Source organism: Mesoplodon mirus, assembly GCF_964341445.2.
Source record: "Mesoplodon mirus genome assembly, chromosome: 8".
Lineage (NCBI taxonomy): Eukaryota > Metazoa > Chordata > Mammalia > Artiodactyla > Ziphiidae > Mesoplodon > Mesoplodon mirus.
The window spans coordinates 111,592,147-111,617,785 of NC_138984.1; the positions used below are offsets into that span (position 1 = coordinate 111,592,147).

Genomic DNA, 25,639 nt, shown 5'->3' on the forward strand with positions numbered 1-25,639 from the left:
GGGAAGAAAATAAAATGTTTACAGTGCTTGTTCTTGAGTGATAGCACTATGGCTTATTTTTTCCTCCTTCTTTCTACGTATCTCTGTTTTCTACAGTAAACTTGCATTATTTTTCAAATAAGAACAAAATTGTATCAGAAAATCTTCTGCCTTCGACTAGCAACTCTTTCCCACTGACCAAGATTTCCATGAAAATGCCATCTGTATTGGTCCGAGGGGACCATGGGGTTAACAAGGTGTTTCAATAGGAAGGGTAGAATACAGAGTCTTTGTTTTCAGGGTTTTTCGGGGCTTTTGTACTTTTTCTTTTCTGTTCTTAGCAATGTGAGAGTGACCTCCTGCCCAGAGAAATGACCTTGGATTTAAATTTGAAATCCTAGCACAGTCTACATGCCTGAAAGGGGCCTTGCATTCAGGAACACTGAGGGGAAGTGTTTCTCTGTTCTCGGTGGACATGTGATGCATCCATCAGATCACTGGCAAGAAATGGGTTGTTGCATCCCTCCATCTCTGGCAGCTGCAAAAGACATTTATCCCCTTCCCCTCTCCTCCAAGGAATAGCAGCCATAGTCTCACAAGGTGGGACCCAGAGTGCAGCCGAGAACAGGCAGGTGATCATTTGGGAAGAATTCACCTTTTCACTTTATGGCTTTCTTTTGCATTATCTGTTAGGGTGGCAGGTTCATGGGCCCCTCCATTTCCCAGAGGTCCTATGTTTCTACTTGTTTGCTTGGCTGTCAGTCAGAGACAAAAGGCATTCTCCTCTCAAAAAGGTTTCTTGTGTTATTTTGTTGGTCTGTCTTTTATCTTCAGTAATATAGCAAGACTCCTTACACCCCATGAAATGACATGATGTCTGAGATTCGCTTTAAATTATTCCATCTAAGATGAAAAGGCTGGGGGAGGGAAGCATGGCAACTAACAAGCTCTCCCTATGGGCTCCTGCAGGCTATTAGAGACCCCGCACTTCTCTCTAAAAGAGAAAAGCTAAAACATCCTCTCTTCTACAAACCCCCTTCAAATATCCTTGTTTTCAAATTTCTAATCTCCTCTTTTACAGACTGGGCAGGATGCTGGTTTTGACCTAATTTGTTCACTTGTAACACATCCTATATAGAAGTGTCCTGCAGTACCCTATAGAATGGGGGTGTACTTAGCACCCACAGATTTCAGCTTTGGCATGTCAGACAAAATTCTTAGACATCAGGAGAGGCATTTCAACGTTCTGTTATGTTCACATATATGCATTATTAATTCTGCACACAGACCAAAGAGCAAACTTTCTCTTCATGGATAGCTCACTACTGAGTCTGGCTGCCATTCATAGGCCATAATGGACATCCCGTATTTTTGAGAACTCCAACACCATCAGTGTTAAGTCTGAAATTCATAGGGAAGATACGATGGAAATTTGAAACCAGAAAATGCCAAAAAGGCTTCTAGAGAGCTACCCCAAGCTTCATTATGGAAATAAGATCTTATCGTGTAAAGAAAAGGAGAGGTAGGCATTGGGTAAAATATCTGTATTGAGTCTCACAGCAAATGACACAACTGATGGATTCCCACAGGGCAGAGAAAAACCTGAAACCACTAAGAGCATCTGGGTTGAAAAGGCACATCTTTCTTTATCCTTCCATGCTCTTCAATCTCAAATATACTCAGCATTGTTTTTTCCTAGAACATTTAAAAGGACAGTACTTCATTACATGAGCAGTCACTCCTGTCGGTCTCCCAGATAATACATATCGAAGTACTTTTTAAACTGCAAAATGATGAGTAAATGTAAGACATCATGATCATTAAGCTGGCATTTTATTCCTTCTGTTTTTCAGCTCTTTTTTTATGATCAATGGAATCATGCTCTGTGGGGAACTCCATTTCTTCTTGTGTCCTTGTTAATACTCTGGCACTAAAAAATGCTAAGAAAAGTAGAGATGCAAGTCTCATATTCTTATACATGCCATAACATAGTGGTGTGTTAAGGATGGGGAAACTGATCCAGTTAATTCCTAAACTACTTTAGCTTTGTGTAAGCTGACATTTAAGAAAGATTGAATGGATGTAAAGCCTTCTTTTATTTTATTATTTCATTTTTTTAACATCTTTATTGGAGTATAATTGCTTTACAATGGTGTGTTAGTTTCTGCTTTATAACAAAGTGAATCAGCTATACGTATACATATATCCCCATATCTCCTCCCTCTTGCGTCTCCCTCCCACCCTCCCTATCCCACCCTTCTAGGTGGTCACAGAGCACCGAGCTGATCTCCCTGTGCTATGTGGCTGCTTCCCACTAGCTATCGATTTTACATTTGGTAGTGTGTATATGTCCATGCCACTCTCTCACTTTGTCACAGCTTACCCTTCCCCCTCCCCATATCCTCACGTCCATTCTCCACGTCTGCGTCTTTATTCCTGTCCTGCCCCTAGGTTCTTCAGAACCTTCTTTTTTTTTAGATTCCATATATATGTGTTAGCATATGGTATTTGTTTTTCTCTTTCTGACTTACTTCACTCTGTATGACAGACTCTAGGTCCATCCACCTCACTACAAATAACTCAATTTTGTTTCTTTTTATGGCTGAGTAATATTCCATTGTATATATGTGCCACATCTTCTTTATCCATTCATCCAATGATGGACACTTAGATTGTTTCCATCTCCTGGCTATTGTAAATAGAGCTGCAATGAGCATTTTGGTACATGACTCTTTTTGAATTATGGTTTTCTCAGGGTATATGCCCAGTAGTGGGATTGCTGGGTCGTATAGTAGTTCTATTTTTAGGTTTTTTTTTTGTTTTTTTGGGTTTTTTTTGCAGTACGCGGGCCTCTCACTGCTGTGGCCTCTCCCGTTGCGGAGCACAGGCTCCGGACGCGCAGGCCCAGCGGCCATGGCTCACGGGCCCAGCCGCTCCACGGCATGTGGGATCCTCCCGGACTGGGGCACGAACCCGCGTCCCCTGCATCGGCAGGCGGACTCTCAACCACTGCGCCACCAGGGAAGCCCTTTATTTTTAGTTTTTTAAGGAACCTCCATACTGTTCTCCATAGTGGCTGTACCAATTCACATTCCCACCCACAGTGCAAGAGGGTTCCCTTTTCTCCACACCCTCTCCAGCATTTATTGTTAGTAGGTTTTTTGATGATGGCCATTCTGACTGGTGTGAGGTGATACCTCATTGTAGTTTTGATGTTCATTTCTCTAATGATTAGTGATGTTGAGCATCCTTTCATGTGTTTGTTGACAATCTGTATATCTTCTTTGGAGAAATGTCTATTTAGGTCTTCTGCCCATTTTTGGATTGGGTTTTTTGTTTTTTTGATACTGAGCTGCATGAGCTGCTTGTAAATTTTGGAGATTGATCCTTTGTCAGTTGCTTCATTTGCAAATATTTTCTCCCATTCTGAGGGTTGTCTTTTCATCTTGTTTATGTTTTCCTTTGCTGTGTAAAATCTTTTTATTTTATTCTTTAATTGAAGTATAGTTGATTTACAATGCTGTGTTAGTTTCAGGGGTACAGCAAAGCGATTCAGTTATACATACATATATATCTACTTTTTTCAGATTCTTTTCCCTTATAGGTCATTACAAAATATTGAGTATAGTTTCCTGTGCTTTATAGTAGGTCCTTGTTGGTTACCTATTTTCTATATAGTAGTGGTAAAGCCTTCTAAAATGCTGTCTTTAAGAGAGGTTTGCTATTCAATCACCCAGTCCATCAGGAACTTGGACTAAGTACCTACCATACAGCATTGATAAGAAGCAGGTACTGAGAAGGAATCCACCAGAATGGATGTTACAGAATAGATTTCCATAAAGGAAACTTACAGCATTAAAAAAGAAAACAAAAAGAATAAACCGTTGATGAGGGCTAGGTAGAGCATCCACAGAGCTGAAGTAAAGCTAAACTTAAATATCCAAAGTCCCACCTTGAAGGTACTTCCTCCTTACTTCCCCAGGAATCACACATAAAAAAATCATAGAATGGTAGAATCAAATCCTACGCCCCATGTAGACATTCCCCTGGCAACACCTCTATGACTTTTGATAGAATTATTTCTCTGGCTGAAAGTTCACAATATGAAGGGGGTCTTTTCCTTCTCTCTCATGTTCAATAGATGCCAAATTACTTTGTAAGGGGAAAGACTGATACAGATGCCCATTGCTATGATTATTGGGAATGATTTAGTTTATGCAGACTGTGTATCCTCCATTAATGCCAGGCCAGGACTAAAATTAAGGTTGCAATAACATTAGCTGCCTAATACTTATCTAGTTCCACATGTCAGCAAGGAACTTTAGCCCCTATTCAATTATTCAAAACAATACAGGACGTGTTTAACATTAGCTTGAAAGTAGAAGAATCGAGGATGTGGAACAGAGTTGGAGACTTCTAGCCCAATCCTTTGGCTGTGATGTGGCACCAGCCATCACTCTCCTGTCTGCTCCAGAGCTGTCTAGGCCATTTCCTAAAGTTCACTGAGAAATGTCCTCCACAGCTGCCTGTGTTCCATATGGAGAATGGCTCCATTCTGTTCGGAGGCCTCCCTCTTCATTCTCTTCCCTGTATTACGGGGGGTCCAGCAGTCCCTTTACTGAAGCGGGAAAAGGGCTCTTATCCAATCTTCCACAGCACGCGATTATACTTGGGCTAGAAAACTGGAATTGGTTGTGTTCTTAGAGTGGTAAAAGAAAAAGAAAGCACTCCTTTTAGTTGTTCACAGCTTCTTTCTCACAGCTTTTGCATGAGTCCTTGGAGAGAGCATTCAAAGAATATTCTGAAGCAGCCTCTCCCATGACCCACTGTCAATGAAGCAAGTTCTGTTCCCCTAGGTGCATCCCCACAAGTTTCTCAGTCTCTCCTACAATAAAGTCCTTGGTATGGATGTGCCATGAAGCTCCAGGCTGCTGCAGTAAGACCAGCGAAGGCCAGCCGTGCTCCTCCAGCTTCCTCCTTCTGTGGCTTTGGTTCAGGGCACACTTTCAGACACTAGAATTTTGGCACAGTTGAAGGGATGAAACGGCTCAAAACAACAGGAAACAAGTTGGCGATACTTATAACACAATTGCTACATGGTGATTCTCAGTGCATGGAGAAGGCTTCACAGTTATTGGACTATATGTTTTGGTGTCCTTCAGCATTGTGATGCTATTTCAGTAGAGCCATTTCCTGCCCTAACAACCCTTTTAGACTCAAGATTCAGAACCCTGGCATGTTTCAGCACACATGCAATGATTTTGGATGCCACATTATACTTATCCTATTCTTTTTTTTTTTTTTTTTTTTTTTTTTTTTTTTTGCGGCACGCGGGCCTCTCACTGTTGTGGTCTCTCCCATTTTGGAGCACAGGCTCCGGACGTGCAGGCTCAGCGGCCATGGCTCACGGACCCAGCCGCTCCACGGCATGTGGGATCTTCCCGGACGGGGGCACGAACCCGTGTCCCCTGCATTGGCAGGTGGACGCTCAACCACTGCGCCACCAGGGAAGCCCAATATACTTATGCTATTCTTAATGACACTTTTGATTTAATGTTCCAGCTACAAGAGACAGCTGTAAAATTTTAGATTAAAAAAAAATGTTTACAGATTGATCAAAATGTAACAAACACTAAAAGTGAAAGCAAAATGAAATAAAGTAATCTGTGTCTGGGTTGTTGGCTTAACGAGTAGAGAGGAACCACTCAGTGACTTTCACTAAACATCTTAATACACACTAAGAGGGGACACACACGCACATATATACACACACACACAAATACACGAAACAACTAACAAAAGGCTTAAACTCTTTTCAGTAATCAATTGTTGAGATAGGTTTGGTGGTTATTCTGAGACTGCTGCATATATATTGCAAAATAAAGCAAATTAGTAATTATGTTGATATCATTGCAAATTGATTTTTAGCATTGGAAAAAGAAATACAGGTGTAAGATCAATATGGTTCAGTTAAAATTCTGTGGTCCTGAATATGAATCAGAAAAATCTATTTAAATCCACAATACATTTTATCTTAAACATAGTACATGTATTTCGTAGCTCTGAATAATGAAAAAGACCTGGAAACAGTGACCAACACTATAGCAATGAGCCCCCCAAGAACTCAAATCAGGCTTTCCAAATACCAGTTTCCGGGACTTCCCTGGTGGCAGAGTGGTTAAGAATCCGCCTGTCAATGCAGGGGACACAGGTTCGAGCCCTGGTCCGGGAAGATCCCACATGCTGCAGAGCAACTAAACCCGTGCGCCACAACTACTGAGCCTGCGGTCTAGAGCCCACGAGCCACAACTACTGAAGCCTGCGTACCTAGAGCCTGTGTTCCACAACAAGAGAAGCCACTGCAATCAGAGGCCCGTGCAGCGCAACGAAGAGTAACCCCCATTCGCTGCAACTAGACGAAGCCTGCCCACAGCAACGAAGACCCAACGCAGCCATAAATAAATAAATAAATAATAAAATAAATTAAAAAAAAAAAACAATTTCCACCAGAAGGAACCAGGGTTTCTCAGATAAATAAATGATCCCATTAAGAGGCAGGAGATACACACAGGAAGACTGAAATATCTTGTTATATCAGAGAGCAAGGAAGCCTCCAAAGACCCGTAAGTCCATGCCAAAGGGATTCAAGCACCAGTTTGAAGAGGAGGCTCCTACCAGCCAACATGAGAAAAATTTGAACCTCATTAAGAATTACAATTGCAATGGATTGGAACATATTAAATGTGTTTAAATGTAAAAGTTCACAATAATATATTTTTTAAAATACTTAGTCACCATAGGAGGATGCTAAAGAACTAACTCATCACTTTGAAAGCTATTAAACAGAAGAAAAGAATCAAGGTTTTTCTTTATAAATTGTACCACAGCTAACCAGGAGGTGAGAGAAAGTTTCTTTTTATCGAATTATTCTACTAGTAAATGAGGATAAAAGGATACAATGAGAATATTGCCCCCTAGATCCACAAAGAATTAATGGATCTAGGCAATAATCATTATCCTGCAAAGGCAGACAACCTAATAATATGTGCATACTGAAGGAAACATATAATGATATCATCCAGAAGATATTCTTGCTCAAAAATAAAATCTGAATCTAATCAAGCTTCTAGATCTAAACACCAAGTTAAAGGAAATATAAGCAGAGAGAAACATGGTAAACAACACCACAGGATTCAATCAGAAAAGTCTAGAATATGAAAGACTTTATAGGACAATCTATTTTCTTCAACAAATACATTGCAAGGGAAATAAAAGAGACTTACTAGCTTAAAGAGAATTAAGAGACATAGCAGCCAGTTACAGTGTATTTACTTACTTGGATTCCTATTCAAAGTGTAAAGAAATTATGGCCCAATGTGAAAATTTTGTATTAAAGACTTATTAATATTTTGGGTATAATAATGATATTATTATGTTTTTAAAGGGTCTTTATCTTTCAGAAATAGATGTTGGAATCATAGGATGTCTGGCGATGGAATAAAAATTCATATTTGAAGGCAAGACAAGAAAAATTTAAACAGAAAACATTTTCTCTGCCCTTTGGCCTCTCCCCCAGTCCCTCACAACCAATGTGCATTGTGCATCTCCATCCTGCATTAACCAGACCTCCTCAATGGCAGAAATACCTGTTCAACCTTAAAGATCCACTTGTCTCCTTCTGGCACCATGTAAATCCTTACAAGGTAACATACCTTTCTCAATCCCTTAAGGGGCCACAGAAACCCACCACTCACCTTGTACGTACAGCACCTCGGGTGAACTCTATGTATGAGGCCAATATATCATTTCCCTTAAAGATAGTGATTGGTGCAAAACAGATTGGTCAGACCACCTGGAGAGGTACTGGGCAGCAACCATTGGAAGTTCTTAGCTGAAATACTTACTTATGCCCTTATAATGTTTATAGCTATATTACTTGTATTCTGCCGATTTTACAAGATTATTGTGCCTTGCGTTACTAAATGTGTGACTGAGCCTCTGATAAAAATAATGATGACTAGGTGACTTGAAAAGATTAACCAAATGTATGGCTCTACAAGATACATGATTGTAATAATGTCTAACTCTAGATACAGGAAGAAGCAATAAGAGGGAACCATTTCCTGGACCATAACAGACTAGTAAGACAGGTAATTCAGAGACTTTTGGTTACTGTTAAAAGGTCTAGTCCAGTAATAGCACATTGAATGGCCTATCAATGAAATCCTCTCCTGACCTGCGAATGAGAATTCCCAGGGACAAATTGGTCACAAAATGCCTCCCAAACCTTTGTCCAAATTAAGACTGAAAGGGAAGGGATTGTAAAATGAAGAATGTTGCCCACCATCCAGTTCTACAAGAATCAAGTCATTAGCCACTTCCGTCACTGACCTACAGTACATACTGAAAGGAATTCAGGGCAGAGATCAAGATGAGGCATTTAGTGCTCTGGGAAAACCAACAGAACTGACCCTCAGATAGTTAGATATTTTCAGGAGAAAATTTTATGAACCCAGTTTCTTGCATCTTCCCATACTTAGAAAAACACTGAAACCATTAACTAAGATATCTATTCCTCCCAAATAGCAGTAACCCTCTACCAAGATGTGTGTTTGATTACATGTAACCCTTCACCAAAAATCACATATATACTGACCTCCCCCTTTACCTTTTTGGAACAGTTTTCTGAAAGTCTGTCTCCTGGGTTATAATTCTCAGATTGGCTTGAATAAAATTTTCCATTTCTTTCTTAGATTTACTATTGATTAATTTTCATTGACACTGGGATTTGTGTCTAAATAATATGAAAATTGTGAGGAAGTAAAAACAGATAAACTAAGGTTGGATATTAGTAGATAATTTTTAAATCTGGGCAATAAATACATAGGGATTTACTACACTATTCTTTCTAATTTTGTGTATGTTTGAAATTGCTCAGGGTAAGTTTTTAAAAAACGTATATATATTTTAAATTAAGTTGAAGAGAAGTAGTTTTTGAGGGAAAAAAAAAAGCTTATATAATATCATATGCCAAAATAAACTTCAGATGAATTAAATAGTTAAATGTTTAAAAAGGATATCACACAAAAAAATAGACTATGTAGGTGAATAAATATTTTTATATTGGCAGTAATATATTTCCCATCTTAAAAGCAACAAAATAATCACAAAGGAAAACATATAGACTGTATAAAAGTTTGAAATTCATGTATCTTTAAAAATAAAAAACTGGATAAAATATTTGTACAAACTCTGACATATTAATGGTTAATGATATTCCTTCATAAAAGGCATGCACAAGTCAATGAGAAAAATACAAGGACCTCAAGGAAAATAGGTATAAAAAGAAAATTTGCAAAACAGGGAATATAAATGGGTAATAAAGTTATAAAAATATTAGTCTCCATGGGTAATTATGGAAATGCAAATAAAATAAATATATAATTTACATATTTAAAAATTTATAATATTTAACACCAGCATGGATGCTTTCTATAGGCACTATAATAGACTGCTGTTAAAAATGCAAAACAGGACAGATTCTCTATAGGGTAAGTGTGGCTTTATATAGTAAGAAACATTTATAAACACATATTTATACTTTCTGAGGCAGTCATTCTACTTCCAGAAATTCAAGGAGAGTACAGGAGGTTGTATGCAAAAATGGCTGCAGCTGCCCTCACTCCTCCCAGTATTCAGGCGCCTTCTCAATGTGACTTGGCTCCCCCTCCCATCAAGAGGTAGAGCCTATTTCTCCATCCTTTGAATCTGGCTTTGGCCATGGTACTTTCTTTAGCCAACTGGACTTGAGAAAATGTGACGTGAGAAGAGAATTAAAAGCTACTTGTGAATGGGGCCTGCCCTCTCCTGCTGTTGGGGACACTTCTGCCACCATGAATAAGTCTGGGCTAGACTCCTGGAGGATGAGAGACCAGATGGGGAGAGGCCAATGACCTCAGCTGTGCCAGTCCTTCCAGACACGTGAGTTAGGCCATCCTAGACCACTCAGTCCTGGCAGAGCCAACGCAGACCAGAAAAACTGATGCTCTGTTGACCTACAGAATCATGAAAGATAATAAATGTTTGTAGTTTGAAGTGGTTTCCTAACGAAAGCTAAATTACTTAAAGTAATCAGAAAAAGGGACAATTATATGTGCAAAGATGTTCATTTTTATATCATCTATATTAATAACTTGGAAATAACATAAATGCCCAACAAGAAAGAATGGTTAATAACAACTGCAGATTTGAATTCATAAAATCATTAAAAATCATATTTTCTAGACATAATGATATTTTATCATGGATAACATTATCAATGATAAAACATTTTAATGACACTGGAAAATGTTTACAATGGAAAATTAAAGAAAGCAGTTATAATTACATGCAAAGTATGATTTTCAATTATGCAAATATGTGTGTCTTGTATCACAGATGGAGATTTGACCTGAAGACTTATTTTAAAAATCATTGTTTTAAAATTTGCATGCAATGTCTCACTTTGTGTCTGGGGAGACTCTTCCTGGCTTCTGTGTGGTCCCTTGAAGTTATGCAATGTAAAGCAAGAGTGAATATGTAAATGTGTTGAAGCAATCTACATGCAGAAGGATCTGACTGAGATGTTCTGTTTAATAAATATAAAACAGCTGCATTTTAAAATTACGTCTCTGAAGATCAGTTCCTTTAGAGAATATTTTTTTCTCTAAACCTGGACTTAGATGGCTATATACCTTCAAATCACTGCTTGTCCTTAAAGAGATGTGATGTTGTTCTTGAGCAGTTTTTTTGCAGAAGGTGTAGCTAGAATATGGAGCGGTTTGATCTTCTGTTCGTGTGACATTGGAAGTGATCTGGAAATCAAGGTCCATGTTGGGCTTGATGCAGCAATAGTCTTGACTTTGGGAAATATTCTCTAAGACTAGTATGAGTGAGTCATCTTCCCCCATGGCCAGATAGACCATGCCCATGTAGGTGGGGTTGGGGTCTTCTATTCTCTGTAGGGAATGGAAGTCCCTGCTTTTAATCATTCTGTAAAAGGGGTTAACACAGAGGCAGTCAATGAAAAGTGAAGAAGGCAACTCTTGGACTCTCCTGGAGTGGGTGGATTTCCATTCCCTTCAAGGCTGTGGCCAGTTCAACTTTATGAGTAGGCATTTCTAGAAGCAGTTTTAAGTTGTTTTCTATGTTACATTTCTCTTCTGTGTCTCCTAAACTTCAGTGAATTCTTCTGAAAAACACAGCCTTTTTTCAGCTGTGCATTGGGGATTTAGAAAAGGGCTGTCCCAAGAACTGAAGTGAAAGGCCACAGGATAATCAGTGTTCTGTTCCAAAAGGTGGAGTGTTGATATCACTAGTGGTCACCAAGGGAGGACCAGGGGAAGAAGCATCTAATGGGTCATGTCACAAGGCTAGCGGCTGCCACAGCATGGTTGTATGCAGTGGGTGCCACAGAAGAACAGACCTATTTCTGAGCATTTATGAGACTGAACCTCTGAAAAACTCTCAGAAGCTTCTGAGGAACACTATCTGGCAACTCCATTGTTGGAACTCAAGTTAGCATAACTGGACATTAAAAATGAAGGTCAGGGCTTCCCTGGTGGCGCAGTGGTTGAGAGTCCGCCTGCCGATGCAGGGGACGCGGGTTCGTGCCCCGGTCCGGGAGGATCCCACGTGCCGCGGAGCGGCTGGGCCCGTGAGCCATGGCCGCTGGGCCTGCGCGTCCGGAGCCTGTGCTCCGCAATGGGAGAGGCCACAGCAGTGAGAGGCCCACGTACCGCAAAAAAAAAAAAAAAAAAAAAATGAAGGTCAAAGCAAGCAAGCCGCAAGACCAAGCCCAAGGAATTGCAAGGTGACTTGGTGGAGCCCTTGAATATGGGCTGGGCTTCCTGTCTTCCTTCTAATGAACAGAATAAGATGGAAGTAACCGTGTGTAACTTCCAAGGCCAGGACACCGGGACTCCCTCCTTGCCCTTTTGAGAATCATCACTCTGGGGAAGCCAGTTGCCATGTTGTGAGGACACTCAAGCAACCTTATGGAGAGACACACATGGTGAGGACCTGGGAATTCCAGCCAGCAGCTGTAGGGGTGGGCCTTCTTGGAAGCAGGTCCTCCAGTCCCAGTCAAGTCTTCAGATGAGTACAGCTTACTGACACCCAGATTGCAACTTCATGAGAGACCCTGAGTTAGAACCACCCAACTAAGGCACTCCTGAACTCCTGACCCACAGAAACTGAGACAATAAATGTTTATTGTTTTTTAAAAAAACAAAAACAAAAACAAATGAAGTTTAAAGAAAACTAACAAGGTGACCTTATTTTGTAGCCTATGGCAAACAAGGGCTGCTGGGGTTGATAGTTTATGGGCAAATATGTAAATATCTATGCAGAAAAAAGACTAGAAGGAAATGCACCAAAATGTTAGCCAACTGGGTCAATCCTTCCTGTGAGAATATTAGAAATTTTTATTTTCTTTTATATTCTTTCCACATTTTTGCAAAATTTCTAACATAATAATCAGAACAAATATTACTTTTAAAAACTGATCAGATGGCCTTATTTAAGCATAATGTGTAGATGTGTGAAAGGCTGAAACTCCCCAGAACTCTTCTATCTTATCCCATCTGCTTCAGAGATTGTCTAACTCCTCCTGGGAAGTCTATATTTTGCATTTACAGTGATATAATTTTTCTTTCTCATTTCTTTCATCTCTCTTAAAATATTCTCTTCTATGCTGCCATCCTAAGATTCTTTCAGGAAAACTTACACTTTAACAGAGGTTTGAGTTAAAGAAATGCAACTGAAACTGTGCGTCTCAGATTGAGACTTGAACCCACATGCCAGTACTCGAATCCAGCCAAAACCCAGATTGAGACTTGAATCTATGGTCTTTTAACTGAGATCACACACCTGGTCTCAGGACTTAATGAAGTTCACGTTCTTGATGTCTCACTGAAGAAAGAATTCAGTGAGAGACAAAGTGATAGGTAAGAAGTGGATTTACTTAGAGAGAAACACACTCCACAGACAGAGTGTGGGCCATCTCAGAAGGCAAGAGTGGCACCAGGGTACGGGGTTGTCAGCTTTTATAGGGCTGCGTAATTTCATAGGCTAATAAGTGGGAGGATTATTCCAACTATTTGGGGGAAGGGGCGGGGATTTCCAGGGATTGGGTCACCGTCCACTTTTTGATCTTTATGTTCAGCCTTGGAACTGTTATGGTACACGGGTGTGTCATTTAGCTTGCTGATGTGTTATAATGAGCATATACTGAGGCTCCAGGTCTAGTGGAAGCCGATTAGTCTGCCATCTTGGACCTATTTGGTTCTAATTAGTTTATGTCATGTCCTCAGGCGATGTCATTCTTTTAAAGGTTGTGCCCTGCCCCCTTCCCTCCTGTTTCACAACGAACATCAGTGAGAATACAGTCAATAGCCAAAATCAAGGAGGGTATTTTGGATTGTTTGGCCTTTCCCAGAAACTAAAGAAATCATCCCCATAGGCCCCTGGATGTAACAGAATTTTCTTTTTGAACACATTGCATATAAAGCCAGATTCCTCGAAACTTTTTTGGAGGTTAGAACTGCAAAGGACTTGATGGATGATTTGAGGGACCTGCTTTCCTCCATACTCCTCCTGCATAGGACTGCCATGTGGCAGCCACGTATACAGGCTGAGGACCACCAGCTTGCATCTGGGAAGACAGGCAGCTAAGGCTAGCTCAGAGCACCTTGGCTTTCCCTTCATGGCACTCTGCAGATGGAAGTGATTTCCCAGTCCCCAAATCCTAAGAGAAATGAATGAGTTCCTCTTTCATTTTCTGTCCCACAGCCAGTATGTAAACACTAGTGAGCTCAGGAAGGTGACACAAAAAGTGGAAGAAAGGGTGCAGATAGGGAAGGTAATGTTCCTGAAGGCAAACTGCCTGCTGCATAACTTGACCGAGGGGAACCTTATCAACCACACAGCACAGATACCACTGCTCTCCCCTCCTGTGCCAGTGGTGGCCTTCATCAGTCAGTCAGGGGCTGTGTCTCAGCACACCAGGCAGTCTCATGGCCTTCCCCGATATACTACTGCTGGCAGCCAGTGCCCACTGGTTGCAGTCAGCCTGGAAAAGAACAGCCTTCTGCCATTTCCAGCCCAGAGTAAACATTCTCCATCATTGGTGGTGCACCTGAAACAGAGCAGGATCCTGTGGGCCCCTCCTGGGAACAAACACTTTCTGTGTCCCTGGTTCCTTATTTGTAGGAAATAGGTTTCATTCAGCCTCCTTGACCTTCCCTGAGCTCCAAAGGGCAGATTCAAACAAGTTCCAAAGGGCAGATTCCCTTGCTTAACAAGGAAAGGAGGGAATGCAGAAACAAAGGAGAAGCAGTCAAGAAACAAGAGTGCAGCTGTGGGGCAGGGTCCTGGTTCCTCCTCAAGGACTATATATAACAATATCTTTGAGTTCTTCTGTAGGAACTAAGGTCTCTACCCAGGTGGAGGATGGTAACTTCAGGCTGAGCACAAGATTCCTGGAGCACCACCTTGTTACCTCACCACTAACCAATCAGAAGAAAGTCACACACCCTGAAGCCTTCACCCTAAATTTTGCCTATAAAACTTCTCCCCAGAAATGATTAGGGAGTTTGGATTTTTGCATATAAGCCACCCATTCTCCTTGCTTGGCCCTGCCATAAACCTTCCTTTGCTCCAAACTCTGACATTTAGGTTTGTTTGGCCTCACTTTGCCTCGGGCATACAAACTTGTGTTAGGTCACACACCTTCAAATTAAGGTGTCTCAAAAGAGTCAAAAGTGCAAGCAGGAAGCATATGATGGTAGGAAGCAGCATCACTGCTATCAGGCTTTAGCAAAGAGCAGAATGTAAGAAAGCATATTGATGAAGAGGGACAAGCCTACCTTTCATGAAGCAATAAAATCTAAGCAGTTTGCAGGTAATAAACCTGGTTAATCTACATCCAACCCTGAGAGATGGATAGTATCAACTTCACTTTATAGTTGAATATCAAAAAGGTTCAGAAAGTTTATGTCATGATTCAAGGGGCAGAGCTGGGTGGGATTGGAACACAAATCAGTCTGATTAGAAAACTCAAGTTGTTTCAATGACACTAAATAGCAGGCATCTAAAAGATAAATATACCATGATTGACTGGGCTCATGAATAGAGCCATCTTAACCCAAATCATATAATCTCAAAAAGAACATACTGTCTTGGGCTAGGGCTGAATAAAAGAGAGTGCTGGGCTGTTCAGCACTCAGAAGTGCATTCTGAGCAAAGAATAGAGTTTAATCCCTCAAACAGAAGCTCTTATCGGTACATGGTTAGATGGAGGTTTTTACTAACCACTTCAGTGGTTGGTAAAAAAATCACCTTAATCACCATGCAGCTCCTCTCCAGCTATTATCTGTTAAGTCTCTCTCTTAGTCATTGAATATTTCAGACATGAAGTCATGGAATGCAGAGTTATAGGCTGAGTACTAGCCTTTTGGTTTCCATTTAAATTTACAGCTTGCTGGTATGAAAAGAGTCCCGGGGTGCTAACTAAGGTGGTGATTATACTGTCCATCAATTAGTTTGCATTTCGGCACAGTGTTCATGGCCCCTCTCCCTCATAACAAAGGGCTGTTTAACTCAATACATACACACACGCATGCTTTCTCCCAAGCATTTTTACTGAGTTACAGAGTGTGTGTCCCCCAGATGTGCCTGCCACAATACATTAGTTGTATCGGAAAAATGATCAGAGACATATTTAAGTTAGTCAACTCCCATAGCTGAGACCAGTTTTTCACTACAATACTATTTTTTCACCACCCTGCTTTAGAATTAATTATCCTGTTGCCATGTTACATTCCTCTCCACACTTAAAATTTGCAAGGGAGGAAACCTTTGAGAGTTTTCTAGGGAAAATCACTTGTAGGGAATCTTCATTTCTGAATGTGGAAAGCCTTTGTGTCCTTTTTAGATGATTAGGATGATAAGCATCAGGAAGCTGGAAGTGGTAGAGACATAGGGTTGTCAGATAAAATACAAGATGCCCAGTTAAATTTGAATTTCAGATAAACAATGACTTTTCTTTTTTTACTGTATGTCCCATGTGACATTGAGACATATACTAAAAAGAGTATGCATTGTTTTTCTGAAATTCAAATTTTGCTGGATGTCTTTAATTTGCAAAATCTGCCAACCCTAGACAGACAGAGAAAAAGGAAGGAGGATGAGATTCATAGGTGTTGCAGACACTAGAAGGTGATATAATTGTGCAATCTATTAGAACAATATACCAAATAGGCATAAGCTGCCCACCTCTGCTTTAATTTATGCATTGTGATCATTTTAAAGTAAAGAAAGGAAAGAAGGAATTTGGGGAAACGAATGAACATACTTCAAAGGACATGGAGGTTTCCGGACATTTTCTGGGAGGACCATTCCATCAAATTCTAGGAATCCCTAGTCTTGTAACCACCGGTCTGCAAGAAAATCCAACATAGAAGTCAAACTCCCCTGATAATATAGGAGATGAAGGGAAATACTCTTCCAAACTGAAAATGAAGATTCATACTGCTATGCAGCTCTAGCAGCTTTCCTAAGCTGATCTTCATTTTTTGAATAAAACCTGGTGTGATACTATGAGTCTATCTAATATGTCCTCATAACCACTATAGAAAAGCACCTTTATTAAATAATCAACGAATTTGTTGAAGGCTACCAAATATACAGTATTGTGCTCAGAATTAAGGTAATAAGATGAAACACAATAATTTGTACCCCCAAAATACAAGAGACAAAAATAACTATGATAGCACAAAATATACGTGTTGTAACAAAAGCATGAATAAAGTGCAAGTGAGCCGCCTGCGGAAGGTAGGAATGGGTCACACCTTCACCAAGGTGAAATCTGACCATAACCTTGAAGGAAGGGCCTGATGTCACTATGCAGGCAGCAAACAGTAGATACTCCAGGGTTATGAACAAAGACAGAAAGAGTGAAATGGCAACATGGCCCGAGAAGCACAGAGCAGTGTAGTGAGTAGAGAGTTTGGTAGCTGAGAACATTGGAGAAGGAGTAGCTAAGAGTCATATTATGGAGGAATTTTAAGGCTAAGATTATATATTTTGGCAGTTAGAAGTTATCAAAGATTTTCAAAGGCAAGAATACTCATAAGGTCTGTTTTCTAAAAAGGTTCCCGTAGAAAGCAATGTGAAACTAGCCTGCAGACTTTAGAGGTCAGGACACTAGCTTCGGAGTATACTAATTATCCAGGAGCCACGTTTATTCCAAAGGAGAAACAGAAGGAAAGAGACCCATTAGAGAAGACTGACAATGGCTGGTCAGAGAGGCAAAAAAATACGAAGAAACTGGAGTCACAAGAATCAGTGAACAAGAAAGGGGAGTCAAGGAATGAGAGCTGTCAGGTAGGCAGCTCTCAAGAGGGGCAGTGGAATTAGCAATAAAGCATCCCAGGCAGAATATTCAGAGGACAATTTTAGATCAGTGGTAAGGGCTAGGGCTTGGTGAGGAGTGAATGAAAGTGGTTCTGCTTCCAGTAATGTAACTGATGAAAACACAGCAAACACCCTTTAAAACATGTATGTCACTTGAAAGAAAGGGAAAAATCCTAAGTGCTAAGAAAACCAAATGACCAACCCAAAAAGGAAACAGAAAACCAGACAGGAAAGCAAATGCTGGATCAGTAACTATGCTCAGGGAATTTTCCCATTCCAGGGACCTAGAACTTGGGGAACAGGGCACAAAGCCTCCACAAGGTGGGGAGCTGGGACTTAGATGCCCATGAAAACCCGAGAACTTTGTAGATGCTCCATAAAATGATGGATTAGAAAAAAAAAATTCTATTCACCTACAAAGGAAGATGATGCAGAAAGATATCAGTTTCAGCTCTTCTTAGGAAAACAAAACCTCTCCATACCCTGGCCATAGTAGCCAGATAAAATCCAGGACAAATATTTCATAGGACAAATTAAAACTAATAAAAGTGTTTATTATTTACCCGAAAATCAAATCTAACTGGGTGAAAATCAAAATTTTGTTTCCTAGAGCTGTTATATTGACTTTCCTACTGCTCCTCCCAAACCAAGAATTTTTAAATACAGACCTATTCCATGTGAGCCTGGGGCTTAAATTTATACAACGCCAGGGTTTGGAAAACCATGAGCCAAAACACTAACTGAATGTTGTCCTAATTGGGTAGCATCCCAGGGTGTGTAGTAGAAGCAAATGCAAAGGAATAAACACTCACCCCAAGCTCTCAGGATTGCCACAGATAAAGAGCAGTCAGATATAAATTCTCAACACAAAATAACTGATAAAAATGTCGAATCACTATATTGTACACCTGGAACTAATATAATACTGTAAGTCAACTATACTTCAAAATGCTGGAGAGGGTGTGGAGAAAAGGGAACCCTCTTGCACTGTTGGTGGGAATGTAAACTGATACAGCCGCTATGGAGAACAGTATGGAGGTTCCTTAAAAAACTAAAAATAGGATTACCATATGGCCCAGCAATCCCACTCCTGGGCATATACGCTGAGAAAACCAAACTTTTGGTAGTTCAAAAAGAGTCATGTACCACAGTGTTCATTGCAGCTCTATTTACAATAGCCAGGACATGGAAGCAACCTAAGTGTCCATTGACAGATGAATGGATAAAGAAGATGTGGCACATATGTACAATGGAATATTACTCAGCCATAAAAAGAAACGAAATTAAGTTATTTGTAGTGAGGTGGATGGACCTAGAGTCTGTCATACAGAGTGAAGTAAGTCAGAAAGAGAAAAATAAATATCGTATGCTAACACATATATATGGAATCTTAAAAAAAAGAAAATGGTTCTGAAGAACCTAGGGGCATGACAGGGGTAAAGGAACAGATGTAGAGAATGGACTTGAGGACATGGGGAGAGAGAAGGGTAAGCTGGGACAAAGTGAGAGGGTGGCATGGACATATATACACTACTAAACATAAAATAGATAGCTAGTGGGAAGCAGCTGCATAGCACAGGGAGATCAGCCCGGTGCTCCGTGACCACCTAGAGGGGTGGGATAGGGAGGGTGGGAGGGAGGGAGATGCAAGAGGGAGGAGATATGGGGATATATGTATATGTATAGCTGATTCACTTTGTTATAAAGCAGAAACTAACACACCATTGTAAAGCAATTATACTCCAATAAAGATGTTTAAAAAAAAGAGGTTAGCTTAAAAAACATATATGAGGATACAGGCCACCAGAGGAAAGAGTTTGTAGAAATTAAACCTTCAAAAGTAGACTTCGGAGAATTTCATATATCAAAATTTGTGAAAGATAACAATATACAAACAAGAAATCTTTAAAAACCAAATTAGACTTTTAGAAATTAAAATGTAATCACTGAAATATAACTGAAATATAATTATTGAAATTAGAAGTTTTAAAAAGAAAATTGGACAGAATATAGAAGAGAGAATTAATGAACAGGAAGATAGATTTTTTTAAGTTTATAGAATGTAGCAAGTAGAACCAATGAGATGAAAAATATGAAAAAGACTTAAGAGAAATGGAAAATGAAATGACATTTAACACACATCTAATTGGAGTTCTAGAAAAAGACAATATTTAATAATATAAATGACCAAAAAATGTCCTTGATAAAAACCATGAATCCTCAGATTCAGAAATACAAAAATTTTAAAAGAAAATGTCTGTTTGTTTTTTTAATCCACACCTAGACATACCATAGCAATACTACAGACCTCCAAAGACAAACATGACCTTAAAAGCAGCCAGAGAGAAAGCACCTTCCAAAAAACCTATTAGAAGGACACCTACAAAGAAATTAGAATTAGAATAACAGAATATCTCTTAGAAGCCATGATAAAGTAACTTCAACTTACAATTTCATATCTAGCTAAATCCCCACTCAAGAATGAGATCAAAGAAATATATTTTCTGACAAAAATTTTAGTTTACTATGAATAGACTTTCACTAAAAGGATAACTAGACAAAGTCTGAAACAAACGGTCAGCAAAGAGATTGTTAAATGCATAGGTGAATCTAATCAAACTGGTGATAAGAAACACAATATGATAGTGTCAAATTAGGGTAGTACAAAAACAAGAGAGAACTAAAATACTGTACAATGATAAAGAATTAGTGAGGGTTTTTTCATATCAGAAGAGATAATTATTAAATTAAGTTAAGCGTGCATATAGAATTTTGAGTAGTTAGTAAAAGAATAAAAATAGTCTTTTAAAAAATAGAGGATGGGACTTCCCTGGTGGTACAGTGGTTAAGAATCCGCCTGCCAATGCAGGGGACACGGGTTCGATCCCTGGTCCGGGAAGATCCCACATGCCACAGAGCAACTAAGCCCATGTGCCACAGCTACTGAGCCTGTGCTCTAGAGCCCGCAAACTACAACTAATGAGCCCACAAGCCACAACTACTGAAGCCCGTGTGCCTAGAGCCCATGCTCCGCAACACGAGAAGCCACTGCAATGAGAAGCCCATGCACAGCAACGAAGAGTAGTCCCCACTCGCCACAACTAGAGAAAGCCCGCACACAGCAATGAAGACCCAACACAACCAAAAATAAATAAATTTTTTAAAAAATAGAGGAAAAATGAATTAAAGCCAAACTCACAGTAGTTAAGAATAAAAAAAGCTCTTTGAAACTAGGCTTAATAATTATAGATGCCGTTATATCCAAATATTTAAGTTCTGTTAATCACAAGACCATTAAAAGTTTTGTTTTGTTTTTCTAAGTAAAACAACAACAACAAAAAACAACTACAGAATGGGAGAAGTATTTGCAACATATAGATCTATGCAAAGTAAACATCCATATTGTAAGACACCTACAAGTCAGAAAGAAAAAGACAATTCACAGAAAAAAAATATGGGAAAAAGACAGAAAAAAGCAATTCATAAAAGAGGAGATGTAAGTGACCAACAGATAGAAGATAACCTGCTCATTCTTAATCATAATCAAAACACCTCTCTGAGGTTCCATCTCCTACCATCTATCAAATCAGCAAAAATTAATAAATCTGGACAATATCAATTGTTGGCAAGGATGTGAAGCAGTATATTACTCTTATGTAGGACTGGTGGTAGTATAAATTGGTTCAATGATTTGAAGAACAAATGGAAACCTCCAGTAAATCTGACAAGGCATAATCCCCACAATTTATCAATTCTACTCCTAGGTGTATATCCTTCACAACTCTTGCACGTGTACACAAGGAGACATGATCATGGCAACATTATTTGAAACAAGAAAACATTGATTTGTAGTGACAAATGTCAATCCATAAGACGCTCCCTCTGAACCGCCTGGTAAGAAATTAACTGCATTAGAGGCTTCTCCCCAGGAGGAGGGGCTGCACCTCTCACGGTCCCGCAAACCTCCATGTATGAGGCAGCTTATGTTCCCAACAGCTACAAACAGCTCACGCTTTACCCTTAGACTGTTTGATGCCAAAGCAGTCTGTTCCCAAGTCCTCCAAGGCTCTTCTCCTGTTCAGCTCTCAGAAGGGGAAAGCAACAAGGTGGGAACATCCCACTGACGGAATCTGTCTGCAGGAGACCTGTCCCACAATGCTTCCACATGCACTGGAGCTCAAGCACGCCTCTAGAAAGGATGCTGGACTCTGACCACTTTCCTGCCAACGGATCCCTTTTGGCACCAAGTGATACTGACAACTCTGTCTTGACCCCCTGACACAAAATTGGCAAGTAAAGTAGATGTCCGTCAACAGGAGAGTGTGGAAACAAATTGGGGAATGTCATACAGTGGAACAACACCAGCATGGACGAACCTCAGCAACCCAATAATGAATGAAAATACCAAGAGGCCAAGTGATAGAATGACACATACAGTATAATACCATCATGTAAAGTTGAAAAATAGGGAAAACAATATGATGTAATGATTAGGCATGTATGCATAGCTAGTATGACTATAAAGAATGAAATAGAAATGATCATTATCAAATCCAAATTGAAGATAGTGGCTGCATCATTGTATACTTGAAGGAAGTGAGATGCAAGTGGACAGGAGCATCAGTTTTGTTGGTAATGTTTTATTTGATAAGCTGAGTGGTGAAACACAGGTCTTTACTGTGCCCGTTTCTCCACGTTCCCTTCTGAAATATTTCACAATAAATGTTTTAAATGAATGGGTATGAGGTAAGGAAGCAGAGTCAGGACATACCGCTCTTGGAAAGGAGGAACTTCACAAAGATTGACGAAGGTTTCTCCTAGGTCAGAGATGTAGAGACCCTTGGAAATCACCCCCATGGGAGTCAAAAGGAAGGGAAACATTCTCCAGAATGTTCTGGACTCATTCTACAGCACTGTGATGATTATAAATCAAATCAGATCTTCACCAGCCTAGGAAGTATATAATTAATATATACATTTTAATTAATGAAGCAATCTTCTGAAATAAATAATCCATTTTGCCTATCTTTTAATGTACCAAATAACCTCTATATACAATATCAGTTCACTGGCCAAAAAAACCCACAAAAAAACAAAAACACTTTCTAGATTACCTATGCAAATGTCAAAATTTAGTATGGAATTGCACTGATATTCATTACATAGACTTCGGGTCTTGTATGGTACCTCTGTCTTGTAAGTATTTTCCCAGTGGATGGATGAATAAATGGGATGAGTGAGAATCACTTAAAGAATTAGTGTGTGCTGAAATGGCTCAAATTCATGTTGATTGCAGCCAAAGCACAAATCGCAACGAATATGAAGACCTACCACCCATCAAGCCCTGTGCTAGACAGTAGGGATGTGAAGACAGTTAAACTGCTTCCTAAGAATCCACACCATAATTGCATCATTACACTTACTACCTTTTATGGAAACGACTCCCCCATTCTCCTGCGCCCTTTGTGAAAACAAGGATTTTGCTCCATTTCTCTCTTTATCTCTACTCAGCAAGTAGGCACAGATATAGGTAGATCAATGTGACAGTTAAACTGTAGAGTCAAATACAAGTTATTTGGGGGCCCTCTGGTATTTGAGGATCTTTTGCAATTATGTGCATATCTGTTCATACGGACACCAGAGATTTCTTTACAGCTGTAAGAGCAGCAAATGTTAGCAGCTAGATATGTCTCTGCTTTCCCATAGTAAAGTGTTCTAATTGTTTTCTTTCCTTCTACCTGTCTTATTGAAGTTCTTTTCCCCCCTTCAGACAATACGATTACTTAACGAGAAAAAAATACGTGTTTGTTGTATAAAAATATTTTATAAATACTGTATTTAAAAAGAAATGCTAACATTATTTTAAGAGATATAATATTTTTACCTTTCTCCACCATCCTCCTCCACAGCTGCATCTGGTTCTGTGCTTTCTGGCCACCAAGAGTGAGGGTCCTAAAATTCGGTCTAGAATCCCAGTCCATTGCAGGACGCCAGCCAAGAGCTGGGAAGACTCTGGAATAGTGTTTCTAGAGCAGGCCAGAGTCAGACACCAACTGCCCTGTCCACACCCAGCCATCCCCTGCTCCTGCCTGGCTGTGCCTGGCGCCAACAGACTGGGAGACGAGGAAGACAAGCACGTGGGCACAGCTTCCTGCCAGGGCAGGAGCCAGTCCCCGAGGCCATGGCCTGAGAGCCTGCTCTGAGAGGCTGTGGTTTGTCCAGTTTAACCAGTTCAACCAGCGGGAACACCACACCTCAGCACGTAAGGGACCAGAGGGGGGTGGCAGGACTTTAACAAGTCAGACGTCTGCTTAACAAAGCCACCTTGAATTCAAACTCTTCCAGGGCAGAATCACCATCCATCACCTCTATCATGTAAATGAAAAACCTATTACAGCAAGATGCCTTTCTCCATTCAGTGATCAACACATCTATCCTGGTTCAACCCTCATTCGCAGATCAGCCCAAGTCATATTTCACCATTTTATCCAGATGAATATATAGAAAGCCTTGTCTTAGAATTAGGCAGTCTCTGCCTGCTTTTTTTTGCTTTTTTTTCCCTGCCTGCTGTTTTCTGCAGCAACAACTCAGAGAATGTGCAAATCAGTCAGTAGGAGGGGAGGGGAAGGAAAACATGGTTGATACACCCTAAAAAGGGGGGCTGGGGAATTGAAATATTTATAACTAGAGCATAGTCTTCATGGAGTAGGGCTAAAATATTTCACAAGCAGGCGAAACTGTAAAAATTCAAAATCAAGATACTCATACGTTTCACATTGCCTCTGAAATACTGACAGGAAAGACTAGTTTCAGAGCACGCTTTATAATGTGGAGATAAAGTAGTGAGAAGTCTAACTGCCGAGGAACTGGATTCCTGGCTTCCAACAGTGCTTGGTCCATTCATTTATGGCAGTAAATAAATGTTATGAAAGTTCATGTAGAAACCATTATCTAAATGGCTAAATATGAAAGGCTTGCATTATGGCCAGGCATGCATTTCTGGCAGGGAAGTACAAGTTTGCTCACAATGTCTTTTTTTAGATTACTTTGAGGAAGAATGTCATCACTGGAATACTGCAAACCATAACAAGTTTTGTCTTTTTTTTTTTATTATGGAATGAGAAATGACATCAGTTTACATGTCATCTGAGAAGAAAGGAATTTATTTTATTGAAAGGCATCCAAATCTCCCTTTCTTTGAGAGCCTTTGTTACTGAAACAAACTTTATCATTGTCAATTATTTGACCATTTATGGGATTGGTAGCTAAATAAAAGTTTGTTTCATCAAGTCTGTACATTTGTACATATTTTATTGACCTAGTCATTGTACCAGTATTATACACCCATGACAGTCTTAAGGCAATACTAACATTTAAAGACCCATTATTCTAAACTCAGTAGGAAAATGCCATGAAGAATGTGAGATCCTTTTATTTATCTCTGTGTGTGTGTATACTGTATATATATGAAATTATCTCAGTCCACCCCACAATTCCTCCATGACCTGCAAACTGTAGCTTCTAATGTTTTAATTGTCCTCAATTATATCCCCACTGCTACTGCCTGTGTTCTGTACCTTGGCACCTTTCACCTGAATTCATCCAATGACCTCCCAACCAATCTCCCCAACTTTAATCTTCCTGTCTACAGTCCACTTTCCAACCAACTCCACTATTCTACTCAAGTCATTTTTGAGGCTCCCGCAGCCTTGAAGATAAAGTCCAAAAGCCTTCATGTGGTACCCAAAGTTCTCATGACCTGGGTCAGTTTTTATCCTTCCAACCTCTTCACCCAATTCCCCCACTCACATTCCATAGGCCAACCACAGGGAAATAGTTGCAGTTCTGGAAAGCACCATACACTCTCTTACCTATAAGCCTTCACATCTTCAGCTTCCTCTGCCTAGAAAACACTTCTCCCCAACTTCCGTACCCCTCCCTGAAACTTTTACCTGTTAAACTCCTACTTGTCCCTTAGGACTTAACCCTGGCATTACTTCCACGTGGAAGGCTTCTCTGACACACCTCTGCCCCTACACCTTGGTCAAATGTCCTCTGTATGCTCTCTGGGTACTATGTGCTTAACTCATGTTTGTAGGATGAATCATTTACCCTAACAAACATCTCCAATTGCATGAAACCTCTGATGTGACAATGATCATTGCTTGCCATCTCATGAATATGCCTTGTACATGCCCACCTCCAC

General features: G+C 40.0%; 1 protein-coding gene across 1 annotated transcript in view; it reads right to left on the reverse strand.

Moving 5' to 3' along the window:
* NCKAP5 (NCK associated protein 5) overlaps window positions 1–23,500 on the reverse strand; it is a 1,070,192-nt gene extending 1,046,692 nt beyond the window's left edge. The window contains exon 1 of the mRNA XM_082630802.1: window positions 23,318–23,500. The gene's annotated coding sequence lies outside the window, so the exon portion shown is untranslated. The remainder of the gene's footprint in view (window positions 1–23,317) is intronic.
* Window positions 23,501–25,639: the final 2,139 nt, after the last annotated feature.